Consider the following 26,589-nt stretch of genomic DNA (forward strand, 5'->3'; position numbering starts at 1 on the left):
AAGACAAGACCACCTGGTGCTAAGATTTCAGTGGAAGAGATAAAAAATTGCAGAAAGGATTCTGAAGGAAAGTAAAAGAGGTCAGTGGAACAACAAAGATAATGCACAAGACAAGTCAACGATACTACTGATACTACTGGCCTTGACTTGTATTGCTTTAGAACAAATACTCTAAATCACCAAAACATCTGCATGTGAAGAGTGAAGTCAAGTGTTTTATTGTGCTGATCATAGGCCTACTTCATGCTAAGTGAAAAAAGGAAGCTATGAAAGGCACAACTCAAAAAAAACAAAGCATTTGACTAGATTGAAGCCATAAAGTGATCAATATATTTTATTTAGTCTTCAAATTGATTAAATCAATTTATCAATCTTTAAAGCTTCTCTTCCAATTAGAAAAATTGCTTGTGTAATCCTAATCTAAGACTGACATTTGAATTTTAGCAATTCACATTTAGGTATAGGCCTAGCTAAGGAGTTGTTCTTTTTCTTGTCTGATGTATAAATAAGATAAACAAATATTGAAACTCTCAATTAATCATTCTCAGTGAGAGCACTGTTTTGTGATATCAGTGACCTACAGTAAGTCATTCATGGTTTTCTTCTAGATTCTTCGGATTAAATAATTGGCTCTGATGTTTAGTCCTCATTAATACATAGGCTAAATAGAAAAGCCCTGGGGAGTAATACAATAGCTACAAAACGTTAATTTTGTTACTTGGTATATTAATATTTATTCGCGAACAAAAACAGACGCATATGCGTCAGTTTACGTGTCTGCGTCAGATGAAAGTGCGCGCTGTTGCGGCGACAACACACTTGATTTAAAATGGAGCCGGTTGTTTTACTTATCTGAGCGATTTTGCAGCGAAAACACTGAATAAACGGAATAAAAATTAATCTCAGTAAACTACTTATCGCAGTCCCAGACACAGACATTGCTGAATGAGTTGAATGTCATAATCTGAGGTAAATCCACACGCGCGCATTCACAAATGTTTTTTTGTTTTGTTTATAAAGACATTTTTTTTTTTAAATGTTTAACAAGAAGTATCTTTTTTCATGTATTCAGTTTATTTCCCGATTCTATACAGCCTACATAAACACTCATACCTTTACACAAATATATTTAATAGCCTACAACTTTGAATTGGCTTATTCAGTATACTTGGATGTGCCAGGCTACTGTAAACTGATGCTCAGCCTACAGCTCCTCGAGTATATTTAGATATGAATACAGCACTGGAAATATTGAATTGTTAAAAATGAAATGGAAACGCCTACCACAAGAATGATCATTGCAAGTAGGCTACTTTTCCAATAGAGGGCAGCATAACATCAGCTCAATTATGGCTAGGTGACTGCATTAAAATGCTTCGAGGCTAGTTAAGATATACACGCCTTAGTAATAAACAACTGGTGTATTTCTTTATTCTACAAGAATTTATTTTAAAGCGCTGTTTTTGGTGTGTGCTTTTATCAAATATTCTGAATATGTATTTGCAAGTCTGTTTTGAAGCTCTCTGAGGTTTCATCAGGTCTTGCTCTGGTTCTTGAAAACATGTTAGGCGTCTGAATGCTAAAATTACTCTCTTAGGAGAGGATGTTCAAACATGATCCTCGCTGACTTCTGAAAACCAATGTTAGCACTGGCATATTTGTTTGGCCGTGGCCCCAGAGCATTGTATGAATTAGATGAAACAGCTAATGGTGTACAGGTGACACTTCAAGGGCTCTCTGACACTTTAATGGAGTACGAAGAGGGTGCATGTGAGATGTGCTGTTAGGGAATGCAGTTAGAAATCGTGTGTGTATGTGTTACAGGAGTAGCGTCTGACTTAAACATCCCCCTTTGATCCCCCATCCGGCTCTTTGTGAGAGTTTCCTCCTGGTCTCATCCTGTCCATTTAGCGATCACTGCTGTAAATTACAGAGGAAAGAGGTCATAAAACCATGCCATGCATTTGGAAAATTGTGTGTCATTATTGCGCATTATCATAGTTATTTTGTGTAACATCATAAAGGTATGCATTTGATGTTTGTATTTATTTATTTATTTTTGTGTGTGTGTTGGTCTGAGATAAAATCTTGGTACACTTTGATTTATGAATTATTTATAGCCTATAGTTGAAAAGCCTCAGTATTAGATGTCCAGTCTCCTCAGGTCATACCTAGTTGTTTTGGCAGAGATTGTCAGTTGATTGATTTCATATTAGGCTCACAACCTTCCTGCCCTCTCTAGCTCTGAATATTCAGATGAATTTTACTTGGCAAAGAAGACCTCATTAAATATTCATGTCACTTTATCAGCGCAATCAAAGAGCGTATTTACTTGTTCGCTAAAATACCATTCTACAAAACCATCTCAGTTCTGACTACCCTTTTGAAACATCATTTAATTTGACCAAGGAAAAGGATAATGAGTGTTCCTGCACATCTAAGCCAGGCTGCTGCAGTTGGTCTATGTAACTGGCTTATACGCAGCTTGTAAATTGATTTTTTGAGTCGCACAAGGTTCAAGGTTGGGATGAAATGTCCTTCTAATGGAATTAAATTTCAATTCAATCAAATGCAGTTGTACTAAAAGCTGTTCATCCAATTTACCTTCACCCCTCTAGCTTGTTTTTGGACACCTCTGTTTTAAATTAGACAGTATTTTTGTATTTTATTGTATTTTAGAAAGTTGTGTAAGTTAGCATGGCTGATAGATGCTGAGTTTATAAATAAATGTTGTGAAATTTATTTAAACATCTGTTACTGTAGTGTTAATATGCAAAAATAGTTTTGTGCATTTTTTGAGTGTTATATTTGAGTAATATCTGAGCCTATTCTGGGAGGTTTTTAACATTCCATATGTCATCACATATGTTATCGTCACTAACTAAAACTATTAAAAAAAAGCATATTTGTTCCTGGAAATAAAGCTTAAAGGGTAAGTTCACCCTAAAATGAAAATTACCCCATGATTTATTCACCCTCAAGCCATCCTAGGTGTATATGACTTTCATCTTTTTAGACGAATACAACCTGAGTTAGATTAAATACTGTCCTGGCTGAAGCGAACCGATGCGTTTTTGTAAAAAAAAAATATCCATATTTAAAACTTTAAAAACAAAAATAACTAGCTTCTGGCAGATGACTGTACCCATCAATTTATGGCGAAAGAGTAAACTCTGACGCATGACGTGTTGACAAACGTGGAAGTGAAGAGGAGAGAGCAAAACAAAACACCGGTCATGAATCAGAAGTCTAAAACAAGAATTTTTAAAGAGAAATGTCAGAAGATTTAGAGTAAATCATGGGGTAGTTTTCATTTTGTGAACTATCCCTTTAAATAAAGTGCAATATAAATGTTAGATGAAAAACTTTAAAGAAAAATTAGAAATGTTGCCAGGGCAACTAACTGAAACAAGCTTAAAGGTGCAGTAAGTGATTTCTGAGAAACTATGTTTGAAATGAACCCAAACAAACACACCCCTCCTTTTATTACCACGCCCCCAAAATGCACAAACATGCAAGAGTGGATGTCTCTTTATCATAACTAAAGCACAGCAAAATAATGCTTCGCGAAAAATAAAGTGAATATGGCGAGCAAGGAGGAACAAATAAATTAACACGGCACACAAGAGAATAGGCCTTTAACATACTTCTGCGTTCCAAAAGCAGAAGCTTCAAATAGGAGCATAAAAAAAAACTTCCGCTGCAGCCTGTATCAATGCCCATAGTACAGAATTATTTTGATTTATGTAAAATTCAGAACAGATACTGACACCAACCTTAGTTTACCATCATTGAGTATTGTGAAACAAAGAAAAAAGGTGTCATAATATTCTGACACATAGGCCTAAACCTAATTTGTGATTTAAAGGGATAGTTCACCCAAAAATGAAAATTCTGTCATCATTTACTCACCCTCAAGTTATTCCAAACCTGTATACATTTCTTCGTTATGCTGAACACAAGGGAAGATATTTGGAAGAATGTTTGTAACCAAAAAGATCTCGCCCCTCATTTACTACCATAGTAGGAAAAATAAATACAATGGAATTCAATGGGGAATTCAATTCAAGTTTGGTAAACAAACTTCTGCTTGCATTTTCATCAGTGGACATTCATAAATTTTGATTTTGTGAACTTCCTAGTTAAACTTGACAAACCATAATGAGGTAAAAAAAAAAAAAAAATGTGAACACTACAGTACACTGCTCATATCAAACCTGTTATCTGCCTCGGAATTTGCTCTTTCACTCTAGAAATGGGAAAATAATAGTGATAAGGGCATCTCTGGTAACATACTGGACATTTTCTAATGAGTTTCTGCAGAGTTTCTGGCTCTCTTACCCGAACATTGTTTATATGGTTCCTCTAAAGAAACAAGAACAGCTTTGAAAACATTTATTGTAGTTTATTCCTGGTCACAAAAAGGTCTAATGAAAAAGTTAGGTAACATTTTGGGGCTCATCTTTAGGCTACATATAGGGTGAGCATCAGTGTAATGGAGTTATTGTTGTCTTCCAGAATGCTTTTACAAACTGTACTTCCCTGCTGCATATATTGCAATTAGAGCTAATTGTTTGTAACAGTCATTGCAGCTAAACTTATGGCTGTTGATTCAGCCAGATAAACAGATGTTAATTGGATTTCATTTAGCAGGAGGATAACTTATAGCCTAAATGATTTCTGTGGATTGTAGAAAGCTTGTTCATAATCCTAATGAGGCGATTCATTTAAAAAAAAAAAAAAAAAAAAAAAAAAAACATTCAATTACTCTGTGAGAAGTTAACACTGTATTGGGTATAGTTTGCATCACAATTCATTGCCACACTTGCAAAGTATGCGCTTTACCTTTGTGCTTGTTTTTCCCTGTATTGTCACAGTAATGAACTCATGTCCTGTGATGGAGCAATACTCCACAGTCACCGTTTCAGTTGGACTTACTATGAGGCTCTTTGTGAAACATAGTCAAGCAGCTAAATAAAAATGACTAACAAAAAATCAGTTAATGTAATCAATGGATAAATGTCAGCGGTGTAACTTTGTTTTAAAAAGTGGGTGGGACAGGAGTGTGTGTATGGGGGGGATGGGGGGGTTGCAAATACAATGCTATATCAGATATGTACAATAACAATTGTCGAAAAAATAACATTATGATGTCCAGAAATCAATTTCAATAGCACATTGAGAACTCATGTTTAATGTGATAGTTTCATTCTTACATGTATCTGTAATACAATATATTGATAATCCCGAGGTTCTTCACGTTCGTGAATAAATATATCTGCAACTTCCATTTGAATTCCCTAATGGTGTTGTGGTAGAACTTTTGTTAACCACGTCTGACGTTCCGGGTTCTAATCTGCCCTCATATAGGTTTTTTTCCTCATTAAAATCAAACATGTTCATCAATGATTGTATATCAAGATCAGCGAAACGTTTGTGTGTAATGTTTTGTGATTTCACTGGAAAGAATAGAGTCCCTGCAATGGCATTAAGCGATAGATTGACACACTCTGAAGACTGTGCACGAGGCAAAAGAGAATTTTCCAGCGCCAGATTACCTCTTATTTAACACAAATGAACGTCAACTGGATATATTTCATTTGCGTTAGGTATATGTCCAAGCAGTGAGATATTTAAAAAAAAAGTGGTGGGGAAAATATTGACACTTTCAAAAAGTGGTGGGGACACGTCCTACCATCCCACCCCCAAATGACACCTATGATAAATATTGAATTGAATCAATAAATATAGAGATTATTTAATACAATTAAATAGAAAAAAATATTCATATAATAAATAATAATAATTGAATTGGAAATTATATTATTTTATATTATACATTATATGTAGAGTTTCAAGGTCAAGAACTGAGAGAACCACAGACACATCAAATCAGTGAAATGCTGTCTGACTATAAAAGACCAATGTTCACTGAAAAGCCATCCTTCTATAATAAACAACAACAAACAAATCTTCTTCTAAGTAGTTCATTATACTGCCTGCAGGCAGTTGCAAAACAACTTGGCACATTAATAGTCATTTTACACTCATTTTATAATGGCTTTGAATGGCTTTGAGTTAATAATACAGTTTTATAAATTCGGATGTTAATAATCATATTTCAGTATGTGTACTGTAAATGGAACCCTAGTTCTCCCAATGCAGATCTACTGGGGTGGGCTTGGAAACCACTAGGTTGCTCTAAATGTTCAGAGGAGGGCCACATCACAGTCTCTATTAACACAGACTCGTCTCCATCCCTCTTGCCAGCTTGGTGAGATCGATGAATGATCCATGTCACAGTGGCAAAATCAATACTAAACGCATAGACAGAAAGCACAGTGTGTCGTTAAGGTTGCGTCTTGGCGAGAATAACTTATTTCCCCACAGGCTTTTAGAGAGTGTTTTGGTGTTTAGTTTATTTAATGCATGGTTAACAGTGCTACAACACGTGGGGTTTATCGAAAGATTATAATAAGATTTGTAGCCAGTGTTGACCTTGTGGATAATGAGGAGTAGACAATGTGTTGCTGAGGTAGGCCACACCCTTTCTTTTGTTTAGTTTTTTTGTCTTGCAACCAACAGACTTTATATCACTGACTAGCCATTGTCTTGCTTGAATCTGAGACATACTTTTTTCTTCAGCAAATGCAAAATGACATATCACAAAATGGTGATTGATATCTTTGGAGATTGTGAGTGAGCATTTTTATGGTGTTCGGTTGACAGAAAGGTCTGTGCTTTCTGAGTTCCATTCATTTTCTTCCTGAAGCTGCACTTGTTGAACATACTTTTTACAGCAGGCCCTGAAGGGACAAAGACACAATCACATGGAGAAGTTACTCCAAGAACTGCATCCAATTTCAGTTTATTATAGTTTATGTTCATGAGGTACTCCTGTTCTTATTTTGGCAGGCTTAACATTGATTTGTGCATTAACATTTCAATCTTATTCTCTCATGCATGTCAGAGGCAGACATTTAATCATGTCGCCCCTCTTCAATTCTTGATGGGTGACTGTGAGAGACCTCTAACAGAAGATTCGGTGTGATTCGATATTTTCATGCCCCTAATTATGACTCGGAACCAATCGAACTGTGATTGGTTGCATTGCATGTCAGTCAAACATCCTCTTGGGCGGTCCTTGGCCAATGAAAGCTGCGATAGAAGCCAAACCTTCTGCAATCAGTCTGAAGGTCTGGCTACACTAGACTAGTCGATATATGACATCTGAACCGTCTTCTCCTCCTCACAGACTATATTGTCCCTATTTTTATATCACTGCCCATTCCCAATCTAAAATGTCTAAAATGTCTGTTATGATAGTGCTTAGCTATGGAGCTTTGAGTTTTTTAGTGGTAGTTTATTTGGTCTATTTGTTATAAGACTCAATACTGCATGAAAGCCATGCTAAAATATTCAGCCCATCGTATCAGAGGTGATACTGCTTTGGTTTTGTGCTGATAAAATGCAGTCTTAAACTTTGTCACAACAGTTATACATTTTATAATTTAATTTAGGATTAAATAATGTATATATGTTTGAGGGAAAAAAAGGTTCAATGGGGCTCTATATTCTTAGCTTAATTTTAAAGAATCCTTTATGCAAAAAGAGGTTCTGTATAAAGAGATGTCATGATTTCAAAATATTTTAATGTTTACACTATCTTTTAATGATACAGTATATTTATGAGCTGTTAAATTAATAAATTGTAATTAAAAAGGAATTAAAACAAAACCCCTAAAAGGGCTGAAGCAGGGTCGGATTGGGACTCATTTTCAGCCCTGGAGTTTCATGCCTTAGACCGGCCCACTTTAATTCACGACTGACTATATTAAAATAATGTAATTAAAACCTCAGTATATAAGTCTGCAATAGTGCACTGTTCTCTACAACCTTGTAAATAATTGTATTTTTCAAAAATATCGTCAAATACCCATGATAGTACAAATGATAGTACAAAAAATGCTAAAATTTGATATAGAGTTATTTTTATAGTTATAATAATGATTTTATAATGTGACCCATTGATTAATTCTCTAGCCATCTAGTGGCTGTAGTTAAAAATTCATGTTATTTTAATTTTAATTTAATTAAGTGTTTGCTTTCCAGTAGATGGCAGTAGTCGTCCACTAAACCCAGGCACATTTTTCATGTCTATCACTATGAATGAAATTTAGAAATGTAGATCTTTATTAAAGTGGATTTAACATAGAATTTTGCTATTTTATATAAATGTATATACTTAAATTATTACAAATTGAGGCAAATAAATGACACAAAATACCATAAATCCTACAAAATTGCACAACTTTACAGTAAAATATTAAAGTAGGCTATTACGTTTGTTTAAAAAAAAAGTTACATGTTACAAACTCACATTTTACTGTCTGGTTAAGCTAGTTGGACAGAAAAATGAATATTGTTGGCCAATGTGTAATAGCATAGCAAGCAACATAACATAAGTGATATGCCATATTTTTTATTTGCCTACTGTTATTACGATATGAGTAAGCTGCATACATGACTTTATCTTTTGCATGTTTTCCCCTCTTCCTTTTTATTCATTTACGTTACTTAAATCGGCCTCCGGTGGCTTAGACCTTTTGCCTTACCATAATTTAGTGTTGATTTAGAACTTGTCCCGCTGTCCCTACAGACGTCACCTCATCCCTTCTTCTCGTATTCTTTTGAGTGAGTTGTCTTCTCCGAGCGCACACTCCGAGTCCCTCCCGACCAGGGACGTGTTTCCCGAAGCGAACTATGATCGCAAGTTCGGTCGTTACCAATAGAGTTCAATGGGAGTTACGACCATGGTTTACCAACGATGCTTTCGGGAAACGCACCCCAGGTTAATTTACCCACCGAGTGACATGATATCACTGACGTTACGTGCAAATGAGCGGTAAAAACCCGATCGCGCATTCGTTTGTTTGTTTGATTGTTTGTTTGTTTTTGTTTTTTTGCGCGGGTGCCCCGTGCCGCCCTGTGCCGTCCAGGCCTAAATCCGTCACTGAATGGTTTTTAGGAAAAAGTTAGGCTACTCAGCTTAGTACATTTGGCCGCGTCCACAGTTTCTAGAGCATCCATATTTCAACCCAGTGCCATGACAACACCGGCCCTCGCGGCCAAATAAACAGACCGGCCCACCGGGAATTCTCCCGGTGCTCCCGATTAGCCAATCCGGGCCTGGACTGAAGCACCTGACGGAACCCTTTAAGGTTATATATAGTACCTTTTCTTCTAAGAGTATACTTCAGAATTCAGGTAAATCTGACCTTTTTTTGCCAGCTGTCTGCATATAAATGATCATCCTTCAGGTAATTAGCCTGACACACTAATACATGATTTGAATGCAAATCCATGCACACAGCAAGTGTGTAAGAGCTCCGTTTAAACTGCTTGCATCAGGCATTTCAAAAGCAATCATGTCATAACGTGCTCTTCAGGCTAACTCTTCAGTATTACACTGACAGATTTAATGCGACTGACGTTTAAAATGCTGTCTTGCTCAGAAAATTTTCACTGTTAGTAGGTAATTGATTGCTGACTCATTGTATTTTTGTATTCTTGAAAACATTTTTGTATTCAATAGTTCATTTTACTTATGAGTCTTATGTTTTTCTCATGGCCCTGATGTGCAAGTCATGATACATTACAGACTCAGTAACCCACTGTACGTTAGCTCGTCCTCTCTTTCACGCTCTGCAGTTGCACATTATTAACGCACCCAGCGCTGAGTTTTATCTTGATAACCATAACGGTAATGGTGTGTTAGATGAAACTAGCCCGAATGCTGAGAGGCGCTATAGACTTTTGGGTGCTTGTTAACTTTCACCCTTATCACTGCTTGTGCTCAGCCCAGCCTCGCTGGACCAGTCTGAGAAATCAATAACTTATTCCCCAAGCGAAATCCTATTTCTAACCCCTGAAACACCCCGAGCAGAAAACCAGCAGCTTTCTCTAGCCTTTATTATGTGGAGACTGTGGTGCATGTAGGCGTGGAAACAAATGGCCACAATTTAGCAATGATGCTTTGATGAGACACAGAGAAATCTGTCTGACATGCAGAATCTAATTGAGTCTCTAGAGTCTGATGTTCTCTCTCTTTCCCTCTGATGCCACTGGATTTGGCTGCAAACCACAAGCTGAATGCATCACACAACATGAAGAAGTACCATAGGTGCTTTTGTAAGCAATGTAATTTTAATTCACAAGAAATTTGTTCCTATCAATCTTGTACAATAGCAATGTTCGCTAGAATCTCTACTTGCCATAAGGACTGATGACTGATGTGTGAGGAAATGCAGAAGCCGTGGCCCAATTATAATTTGAGAACATGTTTGGTAATGACTCTAGCCTTTTATGTTGCATTGTTTGGTTTGATAAGTGTTGCATGAAGCCAGCATGTATCTGGTATCACTGGGGCTCCACATACACACAAAAAATATGCAGAAAAAAATAGCTTGTCTTGAGTTTCTGTAGATGGAGCTATTGGCCTCGTCTCTGTAGCTGGAAATATATCCTCAGGAATCCAAAAGCCCACAGGGCCTGATTAATTTAAAATAGGAAGTGTAGCAAAACAGACTTTTAATCACTTCAAGACTGATATGGTGAACTAGGAGAACATATCTTAAAAACCCTCAGAAATTGATATTTATCGGGAAAAAGAATAATTTAATATTCTGTCAGCAAGAGCACACTTATCACCATCAAGTTATTCATACAGTCATTATTGTGACTGAATGGCATTTTCCTTCTGAGGGATTATGAAACATTCGTTCAATTTTATTGTGCTATTGTATGCTGTTTTTATGCTGTGTAGTGACATGACATAATACTATAAATTGTGCATATGTAAGCATATGATCATTTATTTTTCTCAAGGGACTGGCTTCCTTTTTTGTCTTCAACAGCAAAGATCACAGAAGGAGGTATATAGGACTACCTTTCCCTTTTTAAAGAATCTTCATAAAATTCTTCATTAGTCTTTTGGGAGGGAGAATTAATTACATATGACCAGAGAATATTATTGTGCTGGACTTTTAACTTTTATTACTATTTTGACTTTCAGATTGTTTTAAGGGGTCATGGGATCACATTTTCTTTTCATTATTCATAATGATGGTGTGGAATGAAAATAAGATTTCCTAAGATGTCAGTTTTTTTTTAAACTAAAAGTAATGGTTTGAGATGCAACTGTGCAATTTAATCTACTACAGATATTCTTTATTATAAGATTTTGTTTGTTTTGATATTAGATATATACTGTAAACCATAGCTAGGGTATCCAGGGCCTCGGTGCAGGTTGTTGCTGTGGGCGCTACTCGGTTGAAATCTCATTCTTCCCCCTCAGTTGAAATCGCAGCGGTGGCCCGGAGAATTGTCACCACCTTTCTCCCCTCTAGCGACGGCCCTGCTGTAAACAAATACCTATTCTTACTGTGAGCTACTGTAAACAGCCTCTTTTTTCCAGCGTATTTTTGTTTTGTTTTTGTGCAAGTTTTTGGCTGGATAGCTGGGTGAAATGAAAACATACAGTGAGAATACAGTGACAATTACTTATGGACACTAGCCAGAATCACATGATTAAAAATTTGCAGTTAATAAATTCATTTCTGTGATGAAAGTTAATCTAATACACCAATCCTGGAAGACAACATGACTCTGCAAACAAAAGACACAATTGATCGCTCGCTCGCTTTACTGTAACTGAGGCAGTCATGGAGCCTGCATGCCATTCTAGATTAGAATAATTACAATACCTAATTAAATTAAAATTGACTCGCCATGGTTCACAACGTGACTTTGAGAATGAATACAGCAGACATAGCATGGCATGTATCTAGTCTGCAATTTTAAAGACCTCATGAAATTGCTTGATGCCTTTTTTTTTTTTTCTGAGATATTTACTATATAGGCCTGCTGTATGGTCTATATTACGATGTTACTATTACGATATTTACTGCATAGCCTACATATAAGGGTACACTAGCTTTTGGGTGTTCTCAAAAACCACAAATCGCTTAATTTCAATTGCATGTAGTCTTTAAGCAAAATGTTTTGACAACACATAATACTAACTACATATAGATGTAATATCAGTTTGAAGGAGATTTCTGGGAAAAATAGAGATGTTTATTTTCTTCAGGGACAGAAGGGAGGAGGAAAAGATTTTTTCTGAAAGGAAAAAAGTAGCCTTTTTTCCAATGGGTTGGATCTCCTTATGGAGACAGACTGCTGCAGGGTTTAGCATAATGACGCATTGGCAGCCACCGTCCGCGGTTAATTCAGATGACCTTTTCTCATGTTTTCTGCCATGTAGAGCAGGTGTAGCATTGTAAATGTTCATTGCTGAACTTGTTAAATGAATTTTTGCTGCTAATGCGTCTCGCCAACTGTCTTCTCAGAGGCTAATAATACGTTTGGAAGGGGGCAAAAATAGAACAATCCCGGCCATTAATTAACCAGTCCTGTTTGTCTGTGCATGTTTTGGTTACCTATATTTATTAGAGAAGCAGCACTGGTGGTCTGTGCTCTTTAAGCATCGCTCCTTTACAACATATTCAATTACAATTACATTTTGCATGTTTGCTCAGAGCTGATAAAAGTAACCTCTCCCCAGTGTTCTGTGTCCCTAGACCTTCAGTGTTGCTTTCCTTCTCTGCTGTTGTAAATGGACTGAAAGGAAATTTGGAAGAGAGAACCTTAAGCCGGATTCAGCGACTGTGAGCCAGCGAACAAGAGCTAAATTTGGCTTTGTGATCTACCCACAGGACACCTACAGAAACTTTTCACTAAATAAATAGGCTATTCTGTTGTGCACTGTAATATAAGCTTAGTCTGTTGGGTGGCCGACTGTAACATTGAAAGCAGGATTCTAGCATATACCATATATAATATCAAGTCAAGTCACCTTTATTTATAAAGCGCTTTTAACAATGCAGATTGTGTCAAAGCAGCTTCACGGTGATAAATGGTATATAATTTTGGCTGCACAGCAGCTCTTAAAAAAATGGTGTCATTATCCATCTTAAGTAAATTCAGTATTGATTCGTTCCCTTGTAAGAATCAATAGTTATTAATTTAGTTAATTTATCTATATCAGCACTGGAGTAAACAGTGATGCCATCATCCAGCTCAGTTCATAATGTAATAATGTACACATATGTTCAATCAGAAAATAGTTTCAGTTACCTTTTTACATGGCACAAAAATGTTAAAAACCAAGCGATGACGAAAAGGCCGTTCAACTTTTTAAAACATTTTTTTATGCATCTCCTTTTAGTCTTTTTTTTTATTTTATTTTGCAACTTCTCTAATATCTCTTGAAATCAAAGTCGACTGATATCGCCATGTGCAATAAATTGCCTGATATTTGGCATTGTTTTTGTATTTGTATTTGTATTTGTATTTTCAGCATCAGCCAGTATGTTTTTTTTTTTTTTTTGGTTGATAAGTGTCAGAAGCCGGACTTTTATTTTGACAACGTCGAGAACCCAGAGAACATGACTGCCCATTTTAACATCTTCCTTAGTTTATTATCTTTGTTTAATAGTTCTGACTAATAATTAAGGCACTTTTTTATATCCTGTCGGCATTCAACAACATTTTTTTGACATGTTTGACATGATTATTTTACAGATTTTTATCAAGTTCAGTTTTTGAACCATTGGCCACACCATTCACTAAGATTTTGGCGTCGAAAAAATCCTTACTGGTCAACCACTATCTTTGATCTCTGTTGACCATATCACAAGTAGAGCAGAACACGTTTGTATTTAGACAAAATATTTGTTGTACAGTAATGAACTACTTCTTAATGCATGCATTAATGTAGTAGTTAGTCAAACTATGGTTTTGTTGTACCAAACCTGGTAACAAAACACTTTTCGCCCTCCTGTCTTGACTTGTATCAAGACAGGAGGAAAGACATGGCTGCTCAAAGACATGGTGATATGAGCTGTATGTTTCCTGAAGATTTTCAGTCGTCTCTTTGTGGTTTGTGTGTGATCTAAATGTTGCGCTTAACAAGTATTTGATGTTGTTGTCAGTTAATTATCCAATTTGACAGATAAACCTGTGCCTCAGATGGACTTAATGTTGAATCATCTGTGATAAGACTGAAATTTCGGAAGTCGGCATCTTTGATATTTACTTTAGTCACTGTCGCTATGGTTACAGGCATATCCATGGTTAATGTGAGAAAAAGGGGCTTGACTTGGGTTATTAGTTTATACAGACTGTATTTGAGCCACACCTGTATAAAGGGCAAATTGAGAGTCACACCGTTAGTGTTTATCACACATGGACTACATTCACATCTTCTAGGAAATACGGTTGGTATTTACTAACAGATGTGAATAGAGTCTATGTTTGATAATGCACATTTAAAGTGAATCAGAGAGATGTGCTCATGAATCACTGGTGGTGTAAATGAATTCTTCCTGCATCTAAAACGGTGCAGCTCCGTCTGCCCTGTCAGATAATTCTACAATATGTAATACAGCTCAGCTCGGGAGAAGAAGAGGCAACCATTTGCATAGTAATAGCCAGATAATGTCATATGTCCAGCTGAACCATACCATTGTGTACATGGGTGGTTATCTGGAGGCTAGTTGAAATGCTTGGACTGAAGAGGAGGATTTTTTGATTCTCACATATGAGAATACATATATGAAGCAGATCTTGATACATATTTAGAGCAAATCATGTGATAATGTGGGAAGTGATGGGCCATGGAAAAGGGCAAAAGTCATTGTTGCTGGTGGGCACTGGGCAACTAAGATAAGGATTCATCATCCTGTATTAAAATTATCTGATTATCTTTCTGTTTTTAAAGATCTGTTCAAAAGTCTGGAAGACTTTGTTTTGGAAATTAAAGCTTCCATTTACCAGTGTAGTATTTAATCAAACAGACAGTCAAAATGGGAATTTTTGGATATTGTAAATTTTATATACATACCTATACCTTTGATCAAAAGTGAGAGTAAAGAAATTTAGAATGTTAAAAAAGATTTGTATTTCAAAATAAATTGTTCTTTAGAATATTTTCTATTCATCAAAGAATCCTGAAAAAATATGGTTCCCATAAAAATATTAAGCAGCACAACTGCTTTCAACATTGATAATAATAATAATAATAATAAATCAGCATATTTCAATGATTTCTGAAGGATCATGTGACACTGAAGATAATTGGAGGAATGGCTGCTGAAAATTCAGATTTGACATCACAGGAATAATTATAATTTAAAATATATTAAAATAGAAAATAGTTATTTTAAATAGTAATATTTCACAATATTACTGATTTTGATGATGACTATTCCAGACTGTTAAAAGAATAAAGCAAACTGCATCTAAGAAGTATACAACCCAGATGCACAACAAAAGGACAAGTGCATCTCTAGTTTGAGAAACAGACTTCCCATTGGTACTCAGTTGGCAGATTCATTGACCAGTACAGACTATATTGTACAGCAGCTTCATCTGCAACCATGCAGAGAAGACTCTGGGATGCTGGCCCTTTGGGCAGAGTTTCAAAGAAAAAGGCTGACACTGGCAAATCAAAATAGGGTAGGATGGACAAGTGAAAATAAAGATTGGATAGGAAACGATTAGGTTGATTAAGAGTATTAAGGATGGATGAATGCAAGTTTGAGGTGTTGAGCTGCTGTGGGAACAGAAGGTCTGTGAGAAGCATTCTACAAGCCAGTCACATCAATTCATTTTTTTTCTTTTTTTTTTTTCTCAATGTTACATTTCATAGACCCTGTTTACACTTGGTATTAAGATGTGTTTTGGTCAATTGGATCACAAGTAGATGAGGCAGACACATACCCGTTTACACCTGGTGTTTTAATCCTTCTTTTTTTGTCCACATTCAACCATTTTTGTCCTGATTTCTTTGAGGGGATGGTCTGTGGGCAGGTAATTGAAGTTTTTTTTTTTTTTTTTTTTTCTGATTTTTTAGATCTAATGGAAAATAAGCTTGCACAATTTACATATGAACACGACCAGAGACGACGGAAAAACATAAGGAGAGCAGCAGCTTTCGTTTCTGCTCTGATAGCCGCAAGACCACACTGAACGCAGTGAGTGTGTGTTAGAAATCGCAATGGTGAGAGAACATTGTGCTTGGTACGTTTTTCATCTTCAAACCAAACTTGGGTCTTCAGCTGACAAAGTTTAAATACCTTCTGGCTAGCACGCGTCCCATAATGTTTATGCATTCGGTCAGAAGGCAGAGAGAAGGCGGTCTTTTGTGGCTCTTCGAACACATTCGATCACATGAGCTATGACAGCAATCCAGTTGAATGTGTTTTCGACTACCTCTGGAAGTGGTCGAAAGTGGACAAGATCAAAAAGGTTTAGACCTCGTTTACACCTGTATTTAGCGTTGGCCACTTGTGATCCGATCGACCAAATTGCAACTTAATACCACATGTAAACAACAGGGCCTTAGTGATTCAAAACTTTTGAATGTAGTTAATGAGCTCCACACAGTCAGGTCTTCTTCTTCATCTTCTTTATCTTCATCATTGTCATGTTATTTGTCAACTTCGTTGTTGTCGCCTTTGTCTTCACCGTCTTTTTCTTCTTCACCCTTCTTTGTCGTCCTCTTATTCTTTATCCTATTCTTTGTCTTCTTAACCATGTTATTCTTTGTCATCTTCTTCTTCATCTTATTTCTCCTTGTCTTCTTCATTGTCTTAGTTTTCATCGTCCTTCTCCTCATTGTCATCATTGTCTTCAAATTCTTGTTCTTCATTTTCTTCTTTGTTGTCTTTGTCATCATCTTTATTTACTTCTTCATCTTGTTCTTTATTGTCTTTGCTATCATCTTCACAATCTCTCTTCTTTGTCTTCATTTTCTTCATCTTGTTCTTCATTGTCTTCCTTATCGTCTTTGTCTTCATCATCTTCATTTACTGTCTTGTTCTTCATTGTCCTCATCTTTTTCGTCTTCTTCGTTGCTGTCTTCTACTTCGCCTTTGTTTAAAACAATAATGATGGATGATCATAAAATGAATTCTGCACCACAGCGGCCCCTATTGTAGAGAAGCCCCACTGTTGATGACATATTTAATAATTCTTCTACTGGATATTTTATTCCTCATCATTGTTTATAAGTTCTATGGTAATTCTCCAAAAGTGTAGAGCGGCAGGTGCGGAACATGCTGAGACATTTATTCATATACTCTCTGTAAGCAGTGCTACATATCCCACGCTGAGCACTACAGGCTCTTACACAGCACATAAATAAACACCCCACATCAGGCACATCACCTGGTGGCCATTACTCTGCCTCCCTCATAAGGCGAGGTGGCGGTGCATCTGTGGGACAGAGAGCAGCCTTTTTTATTGATAACAGCAGGTAGACAAACACACAAGGCTTTTATATCACCACCACCAAACACAGAGCATCAGTTTTTTTGCACTGTGCAAGCTGTTGCAGTTTAATCAGACATGTTTTATTCCAATAGAGCATTTTCCTAAAATAGGGGGGAAAAGTAGTAAAATTTAAAGGCTAGAAAAACCTAGCACACAAAGGACTGGAGTGGTGTATTTATTCTTCATTGACACATTCCTCAATGTAATAAATATCTGGCCTGTATAAATCTACATTATTTAACATAATGCACAGTGTTGTAACAGTGAGAGATACAGTTCATGGGTATTGTACAAGAAAACAACATTTTCCTATGTTCATAATTACTCAGATGAAACGCCCACACAGGACACCAACAGCCCTTTAAAATGGTAGCGGAACATGAATTGAATTCAAAAACAATTCTTGATCTTTCCAGAACGCCCACGTTATTGTTTAGTATTAATGCTTCACACTTACTGCTTTTCGAGTCAAATTTGAGGTAGCTTGGTATACTAATGATTACAGAGAATGTAGATAGATATAAGAGGAAAGACACTGTAATAATCAATCATGGGGAGTTGAGGCTATGAAACATTTTCAGAAGTGTACTAAAGCAAAGTTCTTTGAACATGTAATCAGTTTGCTATAGACAAGGGTTTTTGTGGTGCAGGCATAATTAAAGGTGCCATCGAACGTTTTTTTACAAGATGTAATATAAGTCTAAGGTGTCCCCAGAATGTGTCTGTGAAGTTTCAGCTCAAAATACCCCATAGATTTTTTTAAATTATTTTTTTTAACTGCCTGTTTTGGGGCATAATTAGAAATGCGCCGATTCAGGCTGCGGCCCCTTTAATTGCTCGCGCTCTCCGCCCCCTCCCGAGCTCTTGACTCTATCATTGCATAAACAAAGTTCACACAGCTAATATAACCCTCAAAATGGATCTTTACAAAGTGTTCGTCATGCATGCTGCATGCATCGGATTATGTGAGTATTGTATTTATTTGGATGTTTACATTTGATTCTGAATGAGTTTGATGGTGCTCCGTGGCTAACGGCTAATGCTACACTGTTGGAGAGGTGTTATGTTGAGATTCGCCTGTTCTTCGGAGGTCTTTTAAACAAATGAGATTTATATAAGAAGGAGGAAACAATGGAGTTTGAGACTCAATGTATGTCATTTCCATGTACTGAACTCTTGTTATTTAACTATGCCACGGTAAATTCAATTTTTAATTCTAGGGCACCTTTAAGGAAAGCAATTCAGTTTAATTTCTTGACCACTTTATTGTCAAACGTGACTCAATTAATACTCACCTGCACAAAGATAATTCTTTTTTTTTTTATTAATAACTGCTGTTAATCAAGGAGCAGCATCAGAGCAGTTAGTACACTGCTGATGAACAGGTGACGTGCCTGTTAAGGATAGATTAAATTCTAAAGTGTCCTTTAATTCAGGCTGCAGAGTTAAATACATTAAAATAAAGCTGTGAATGTGAGATATTTGTTTTTAAAGAAATCAATACTTTTATTCAGCAAGGATGCATTCATTTGTTCAAAAGTTACAGTAAAGACTTTTATGTTACAAAAGATTCTATTTCAAATATGCTGTTCTTTTGAACTTTCTATTCATCAAACAAAACAGTTATTTAAATTGTAATATTATTTCACAATGTTACAGATTTTTTTAACCAAATAAATGCAGCATTGGTGAGCAAAAATGAACTGAAATGAACTTGTCTCTTTAGTTGTTGTCGGCTTTTCTTGTTTGAAATGTTTTTAGTTCTGCTAACATTGCGGTTTACAGTGTAGGATTCTGATTTAGTGTGTGTGTGTGTGTGTGTGTGTGTGTGTATGGTTGACCTTACATTTCAGGGAGTGACCAAGCAATATCGCATGCATATCTGATTTAATTAACACTAAACAAAGTGTTTCAATAGATTCAGTAGTTAAACTGTAAATTACGAGTGTGAATTATTGACTGCGAGAGATGCATTAATGAAGATGCAGGGTGAGGTAAGAGTTTATTTATGACCCATCAAAATGCACATTTAATCACACAATCTAAGGGTTTTGTTAATGTTAGGTTAACAAGCCCTCTCACACACCATTATGTGATGTTTAAAAAGCATCATCCATGCCATTTGTTGTCAGAGGCTTTGGGCATGCGATGCATACAGAAAGTCTTAACATTATTAGTTCACTGTAAATTCCACCAGATCAATAAAACCCCTTTAGCCAGCAGCCCACCTCTGGCAGGCACAGTAAACTACTGACCATTAAAGAACATTGTCATCATCAACTGTTCCCATCTTGCATGGATGGTTTCTTTTGTGCTGTAATGGTTTGGGATCTGTATAGAATAAAAGGGATACATTTGTTTTGAGGAGAAAAAGAAGAAAATGATAATCTTGTGATTCCATAAAGAGCTCCAAAATTAGCTTCAGGTACCCTAAAAAATACACTAATTAAAAATACACTCATCAGCCACTTTTTTAATTAGTGTATTTTTATTAGGTACGCCCGTTCGACTGCTCGTTAAAGCAAATTTCTAATCAGCCAATCACATGGCAGCAACTCAATGCATTTAGGCATATAGACATGATCAAGACGATCTGCTGAAGTTCAAAAGTAGCATCTGAATGAGGAAGAAAGGTGATTTAAGTGACTTTGAATGTCACATGGTTGTTTGTGCCAGATGGGAACTACTGATCAGAAACTACTGATCTACTGGGATTTTCAGGCAGAGCATGAGAAAATATCCAGTGAGTGGCAATTCTGTTGGTGAAAATGCCTGGTTAAGGTCAGGAGAACACCCAGTCTGATTTGATCTGATAGAAAGGCAACAGTAACTCGGGTTCACCAAAAGAATTGAATATTGGAAAAACGATATACTGGTTGATGATAGGGACAGAATTTGGCCTAAACAACATGAAAGCATGGATTCATCCTGCCTTGGTTCAGGCTGCTGGTGGTTGAGGTGTAATGCTGTGGGGCATATTTTTTGGCACACTTATGCCAAGTTTACACTACAGGATTTTAAGCCCGATTTAAGCCCGATTTGCAAGTTAACGAGCTCGCCGACAGGTCGGGCTGTGACCTGGGGAAAGTGTGAACTACTCAACGACGCATCAAAGAGGCTCGCTGATGCGTCGCTGACACCTTGCTGATGCCAGACAAATATCTAGCATGCTAAATATCTGTCGGCCGACTCTATATCCTGTGGTGTCACGTGTCGTGACGCAACAGCCAATGGAATATACACTGATGTCTATGGAAGCAGCAATAACAATCCATTCAAATAGCCTATAATTTGCCGACATTTATTCGTATCAGATACACATTGTGTAAGTAACTATAAAGCTCACTCTATTCTTCTCCCAGTTCACCGGCCACATGTATTTTCGGTACAAATGGATGAATTCACATGCTGTAGCCTATAAATCTGACTGACAGGACTCTCTGAACTAAAGCGCAAACAAACAAGGCGGCGCCCATCTCGCGCTATAGATTAAGATGATGTCTTAATTTATAACGTTATAGATCATGATGTAGGTTTTTAAATGACAAAACACTCACTTGCAAATATATGAGTATCGGAATATCAGATAGTTGATAACATGGTGAGAAAAGTGATACATCTGTCATATAGTGTGGCCGCGGTGTGTAAATATAATATAAAATATAAATCTAAATTTCAAACACTATTAAAGAATTAGTTCACTTTCAAATAAAATTTTCCTGATAATTTACTCACACCCATATCATCCAAGATGTTCATTTCTTTCTTTCTTCAGTCGAAAAGAAATTGATGTTTTTGATCGCCTTGCACGTGCTTCCGCTTTCCGTATTCTTCAAAAAGGTTACGCTGTATGTCGTACACCTTCCCTATTCTACTTATGGAAAAAAAAAACGGAACTGGCGCCGCGTTTGTTCCGTAAGTAGAATAGGGAAGGCGTAGGACATACAGCATAAGCTTTTTGAAGAATACGGAAACCGGAAGCATGTGCAAGACGATCATGTGTGTTTATAAAGAATATACAGTTGTATTTTTTTTTTCGAAAATGACCGATCGTTTCGCTAGATAAGACTCGTCTGGTATCGTTTAAAGCCCTTTGAAGCTGCACTGAAACTGTAATTTTGACCTTCAACTGTCTGGAGGACATTGAAGTCCACTATAAGGAGAATAATCCTGGAATGTTTTCATCAAAAACCTTAATTTCTTTTCGACTAAAGAAAGAAAGACATGAACATCTTGGATGACATGGGGGTGAGTAAATTATCAGGAAAATTTTATTTGAAAGTGAACTAATCCTTTAAATAAACACAACAGAGACATGTTGCAAAGATGCAAATTAAGCAAAAAGTGCTTTTCAGGGTTTTTTTAGGCAAATCTAACAGTAGTTAGATGTAGATTAGGTAAAGAAATTTAAAAAGTAATCAAATGTAAAATAATACTTTATAGTATTCACTGTATAAATTAAATATAGATAATTCAAAGTTACAACAGTTTCTTCAGTCAAGAGCATTGAGTGATTTTTTTTTTTTTTTTTTTTTTGCAATGAGTCTGTTGTTTGTAGTCTCAATGTTAGGCTGCTGTCAATTTAGAACAATGCACTGATCCAATATATATGCTGTACACATGCATTTACTTTCTTGTGTTTAAGTTCACTTAAGACATAAGAATATGTTTACTAGGACACTCGCCAAGACAGGCATTTTGACATAATTTTGCAAGTGCAAGAAGACATGAAAGAGAGCTCAATTCAGTATTCACGTGCTCTCAGACGTGGCTTTCTGGGTGCATGCTTCGGATGTGCAGTTTGCACACACAAAACTTCTAACTCGCGAGTGCTGTGTTATCTTTTGCATCTTTTTGCTCTTAAATATTTAAATTGACAAGGCTTAAAATGCGTGAAAATTATAAACTTTCATGACAATGCAGCACTGGTCCGATCAGGACAGTGACAGTTCTGTCAACAAGCCCTGCATGTGCTCTCTTTCTGTCATGTTGAGTGTCCGTGTGAGAGAAAGTGACATAGGGCACTCTCGGCCAAGCAACGGTGCATAAAGCTCAGTATGTCACGACCAGGGCTAGAACCCAGAATGTGTTGCTGGTGGCCCAGAGCTCTAACCACAACACCAAGGAGCAGTGTAGACCCAAATTGCAGAGAATCACAAGAGGCAGGATTGGAGAAAAACAAACTGAAAAATGGAAATGTTTGCATGAATTTGTAACATTTACAGATAAGGATATAGCTGTAGAATGAACTTTTTACACTGAGGACGCACATGCATCTGTCAAAGCACCTGACAGCATGCCATTATGCTAATAAATTAGCTTGAAGCTTAAAATAAAGAATGCTCATGTTTTGGGCAGTTTGGTTGATATACCTTTCCTGCAGCAGCTCACTCTGTTTCCTTCACTATTTTTAGATGCATTTTTTTCCATAGAAATGCGTTATTCAGTGTTGTAATTTGACGCAACTGGCGGAAGTCTTCCGTGCACGGTGGGCAGACCCGACTAATCGATAATGAGAATCGTTGTCAGTGATTTTCATTATCGATTATTATCGATTTTATCGAATAGTTATTGCAGCCCTATCCGAGAATGAACCTCACTGGTTCTCAAACGTCAAGCAAACATGCCTGACCTTCCGATTACCTTATCTGATGCATGTGTTGATGAATGTTTATAAGTGAATTAAAGCCTAAATTCAATATGTTCATATAAAGCGATGGTGTCTCTTTAGAAAATTTGGATTAAACTGCTCAATTCATATGAAGAGATTGTAAACTAATCCATGAACTTTTTGAAGCATCAAAGTGGTAGTTGTGTGGACTGCCAATGGAGGGACAGAAATCTCTCTGATTACATTAAAATATCTTTATTTGTGTTTCGAAGATGAACGGAAGTCTTAAGGGTTTGGAATGACATGAGGAAGATTAAATGAAAGATATTCTTTTTTTTTAACTAGTGGCGACGAAAGCTGACTGTGTTGTCACCTCTCGTCGACTGCGTCTCGGCCAACAAGCTGTGCTTGAACACACCAACAGGACTAAAGGTGACTGTCGACTAGCATGTGCATTCTGCACCTTTGTGTAAGTAAATATCTGTCTATTTTTCATTGATATCTGTCTAGTATCAATAGTCTATTTTCATCATTCAAAAAGGGAACTAAGACTGCAGGTATACTATATAACCGTAGCAAAGCAGTGCTTGCTTACCATTTCCCCCTGTTGCTCTTACTCCCATTATTTTTAAAGGCTTTGAGAAAAGTCACTTCATATCAGGCTTACCATCTACACTGGACCCATACCAGTTTATCGCACGAATAGGTCAACAGAGGATGCCATCTCTACTGCTCTACATTCAGGCCTCACACACTTGGAAAATAATAATACATACTTCCGGATGCTGTTCATTGATTTTAGTTCCGCATTTAACAGTCATCCCCACAAAACTGATCATCATGCTCAATGGTATTTGCACCTCCATTTGCAGATGAATTCTGGATTTTCTTACCAATCGACCCCACTCTGTGAGGTTGGGCAGTCACATGTCCTCAACTCTCATTCTGAACACCGGTGTCTCACAGGGTCGCACGCTGAGTACGTTACTCTACTGTCTGTTCACCCATGACTGTGTGCCTCTACATAACTATAACATCTTCATTAACTACGCAGATGATATGATAGTGTTGGGCCAGATAATGAGACTGCATACAGGGAGGAGATCCAAAACCTGGCAGCATGGTGTTCCACCAACAACCTTACACTTAATGCTGTGAAAAACAAAGAGCTGATTGTGGACTTCCAGAAATTGAAATGCAGTTGACACTCTCCTATCTAGAACATCTCTCCAGCTTCAAGTTCCTAGGTGTCCATATATCTGAGGATCTGTCCTGGCGTAAGAACACTTCAATTCTGGTTGTGGCACATCAGCATTTGTACTTTCTAAGGAGTCTTAAGAAAGCCCATCTATCCCCTCAGATCCTCACAATTTTTCATTGTTGCATCATTGAAAGTATTCTGACCAGTTCCCTCACAGTGTGGTATGGCTGCTGAATGGTGAGTGAAAAGAAAGCCCTGCAAAAGGTGGCAAATATTGCCCATTGTATCACTGGCACTCAACTACCAGCAACTGAACATCTTCACCACAGTAGGTGTTTGCGCAGAGCTCATAAGAGACTCCTCTCATCCCAACCATAAACTGTTCAAACTGCTTCGGTCTGACATTGCCGACTGCCGGCCATCAGCTTGGTGTGTCCCGACCTTAACCTTTTAAGAGGTCTCAAAATTTGTGTGTGTGTGTCTGTGCTTTAGCATTTGGGGTTGATCATTCACATTCATAATATTGATTTTATACAGCACACTTACTTGGTTCAGTGTACTGAGAAGATAACCACTGGCCACAGTGTATATTCTCAAAAATGGGCCATTCTTCTCTGCACAAATATGAGCACAACATGCTCGATTAGATCATTGTTGTTTTTTTCTGGGAGGGATGTTTTGTGTGCTGTTGTAATCTCATTATTCATCAGTGGTGCGTGTTACATGTCTCCCTTCCAGGTTCGGTGTCTTTTGAGGATTTTTGTTAGCTTTCAGCAGAGCAGTGCTTTGCAAGCCTCAGCACTGTGTCGGTTATCAGTGCTCCATCCTTAATTGAAGACAAAACCATGTTATGTTTCTAATATCCAGAGGGAAGGATGAGATACAAAAGATGATGAAAAGATCTGATAAAAAGCTGGGGAGTTTATCTTCTGGCACTATTTTGTTTCAGATGTGAGGAAATAAAGTAGGGGAGACAAATAGAACATATTAGTGGCCTCTGTTTATAACAATTTACAAAATAGCGCGTGTAGTGCTGTCATAAGTAATCATTACCAAGTCGCTCACGCGAATATGCACAGTAATGTTTAAAAGCAGCCGCCTGTCAGCTGATATCAAATTAAAGTTGGTATTTCAGAAAAGCTGGTATACCATTATATTTTTGAGATTTCATTATCGACTTATCAAACTACCTGTGTTTTTGTAAATTCCAAGTGTGTGTTTGTCTGTGAGTTTGTTCCAAAATAAGGTGATTCTAAGGAGGTAGCGTTTGTTGTTAGCATATTGCTAAGCTAAAAGCACAATATGTTAAGAATAAGAATACATGGTATGCTCAATTATTGTCTAATTATTTAATTATGCTAATTAAAATTTTTAGTGATACTTTTTTATAACTTACACTTGTCTGCCACATTGGATTTGTTTTTCGTTGAGCGTGTCATAATGCATTGTGGGACTGCATTATCTCTATGTCATGAGCCAGGTTTGATTATTTCTTTATTTTCTGCCTCTTTTGTGTTTCAGCTGTTCGTCATTTCTGCCGGCGTTCGCGCTCTCCCGTCCGCACCTGTTCTGTGTCTGTGTTGATTGTTCTGGCTATTTCTCCCTGCTGTTCGTTCTTGTCTTTGTCGGATAATTATCTCGCTGTGAGTGTGACGTAAATCTGTAGTTTTTCCCAGTCCAAGGCTCCCAGCTCCAGTTCCTGATCTCGTGGTCCGTGTTTCTGTCTACAAGCCTTCTTTGAGCCTTCTGTCTACAAGCCTGGTTCCTACCATCCGACAGGTTTGGTGCTCACCATCTACCACCTAAGGCACGTCCAGATCGGCCACCGAGCTCCAGTGCTTTGTGAGCTTCCTTCAGGGAACGAACTCTATTTTGTTTCAGTTCACCAGCTGCAGCGTTCCTGTGTGTCGACGCCTGGCAGTCTGTTTATGTTGGATACTGTACTGGACTCTAAATAAACACAGTTAACTTGCTCCTTTGCTTCTGGGTCTTCTGCTGTCACATAACACTCTGAGTGATAAATGTGAGCCTTTGCGTTAAGGGCCAGATTTACTAATAGTTTGCACTAGCGCAAACTCTTTTTTTGGCATTAAAAAACTACTGTCAGGATTTACTAAAGACACGCAGTGAAAAATTAGCTATGAAAAGGCGTGGACATAGGCTAGTTATTTTTGCAGCTGACCTTATTGCATATGCATTTTTAGGAGTTTCCCTTTCAGACGGCAAATTTATGGGAGGAGAGTATTTAAATTAATCACGCAATGTGATTTACTAAGGTTTACGCTAATCAATTTACTGGTATTTATGCCATTATTTACCATTTTAAAACAGCATGTCTTAAACCAGACACTAATTTGCTCTGCTCTTGGTAGATTGCGTT

General features: G+C 37.1%; 1 long non-coding RNA gene across 1 annotated transcript; it reads left to right on the top strand.

Moving 5' to 3' along the window:
• Nucleotides 1-783: 783 nt before the first annotated feature.
• LOC125272100 lies at nt 784-26,176 on the top strand. The gene is made up of 3 exons (XR_007185773.1): nt 784-969; nt 23,354-23,477; nt 23,643-26,176. It is a non-coding gene; the product is annotated as an uncharacterized LOC125272100 (long non-coding RNA).
• The last annotated feature ends 413 nt before the right edge of the window (nt 26,177-26,589 follow it).

This window comes from Megalobrama amblycephala, linkage group LG7 (assembly GCF_018812025.1).
Source record: "Megalobrama amblycephala isolate DHTTF-2021 linkage group LG7, ASM1881202v1, whole genome shotgun sequence".
NCBI lineage: Eukaryota > Metazoa > Chordata > Actinopteri > Cypriniformes > Xenocyprididae > Megalobrama > Megalobrama amblycephala.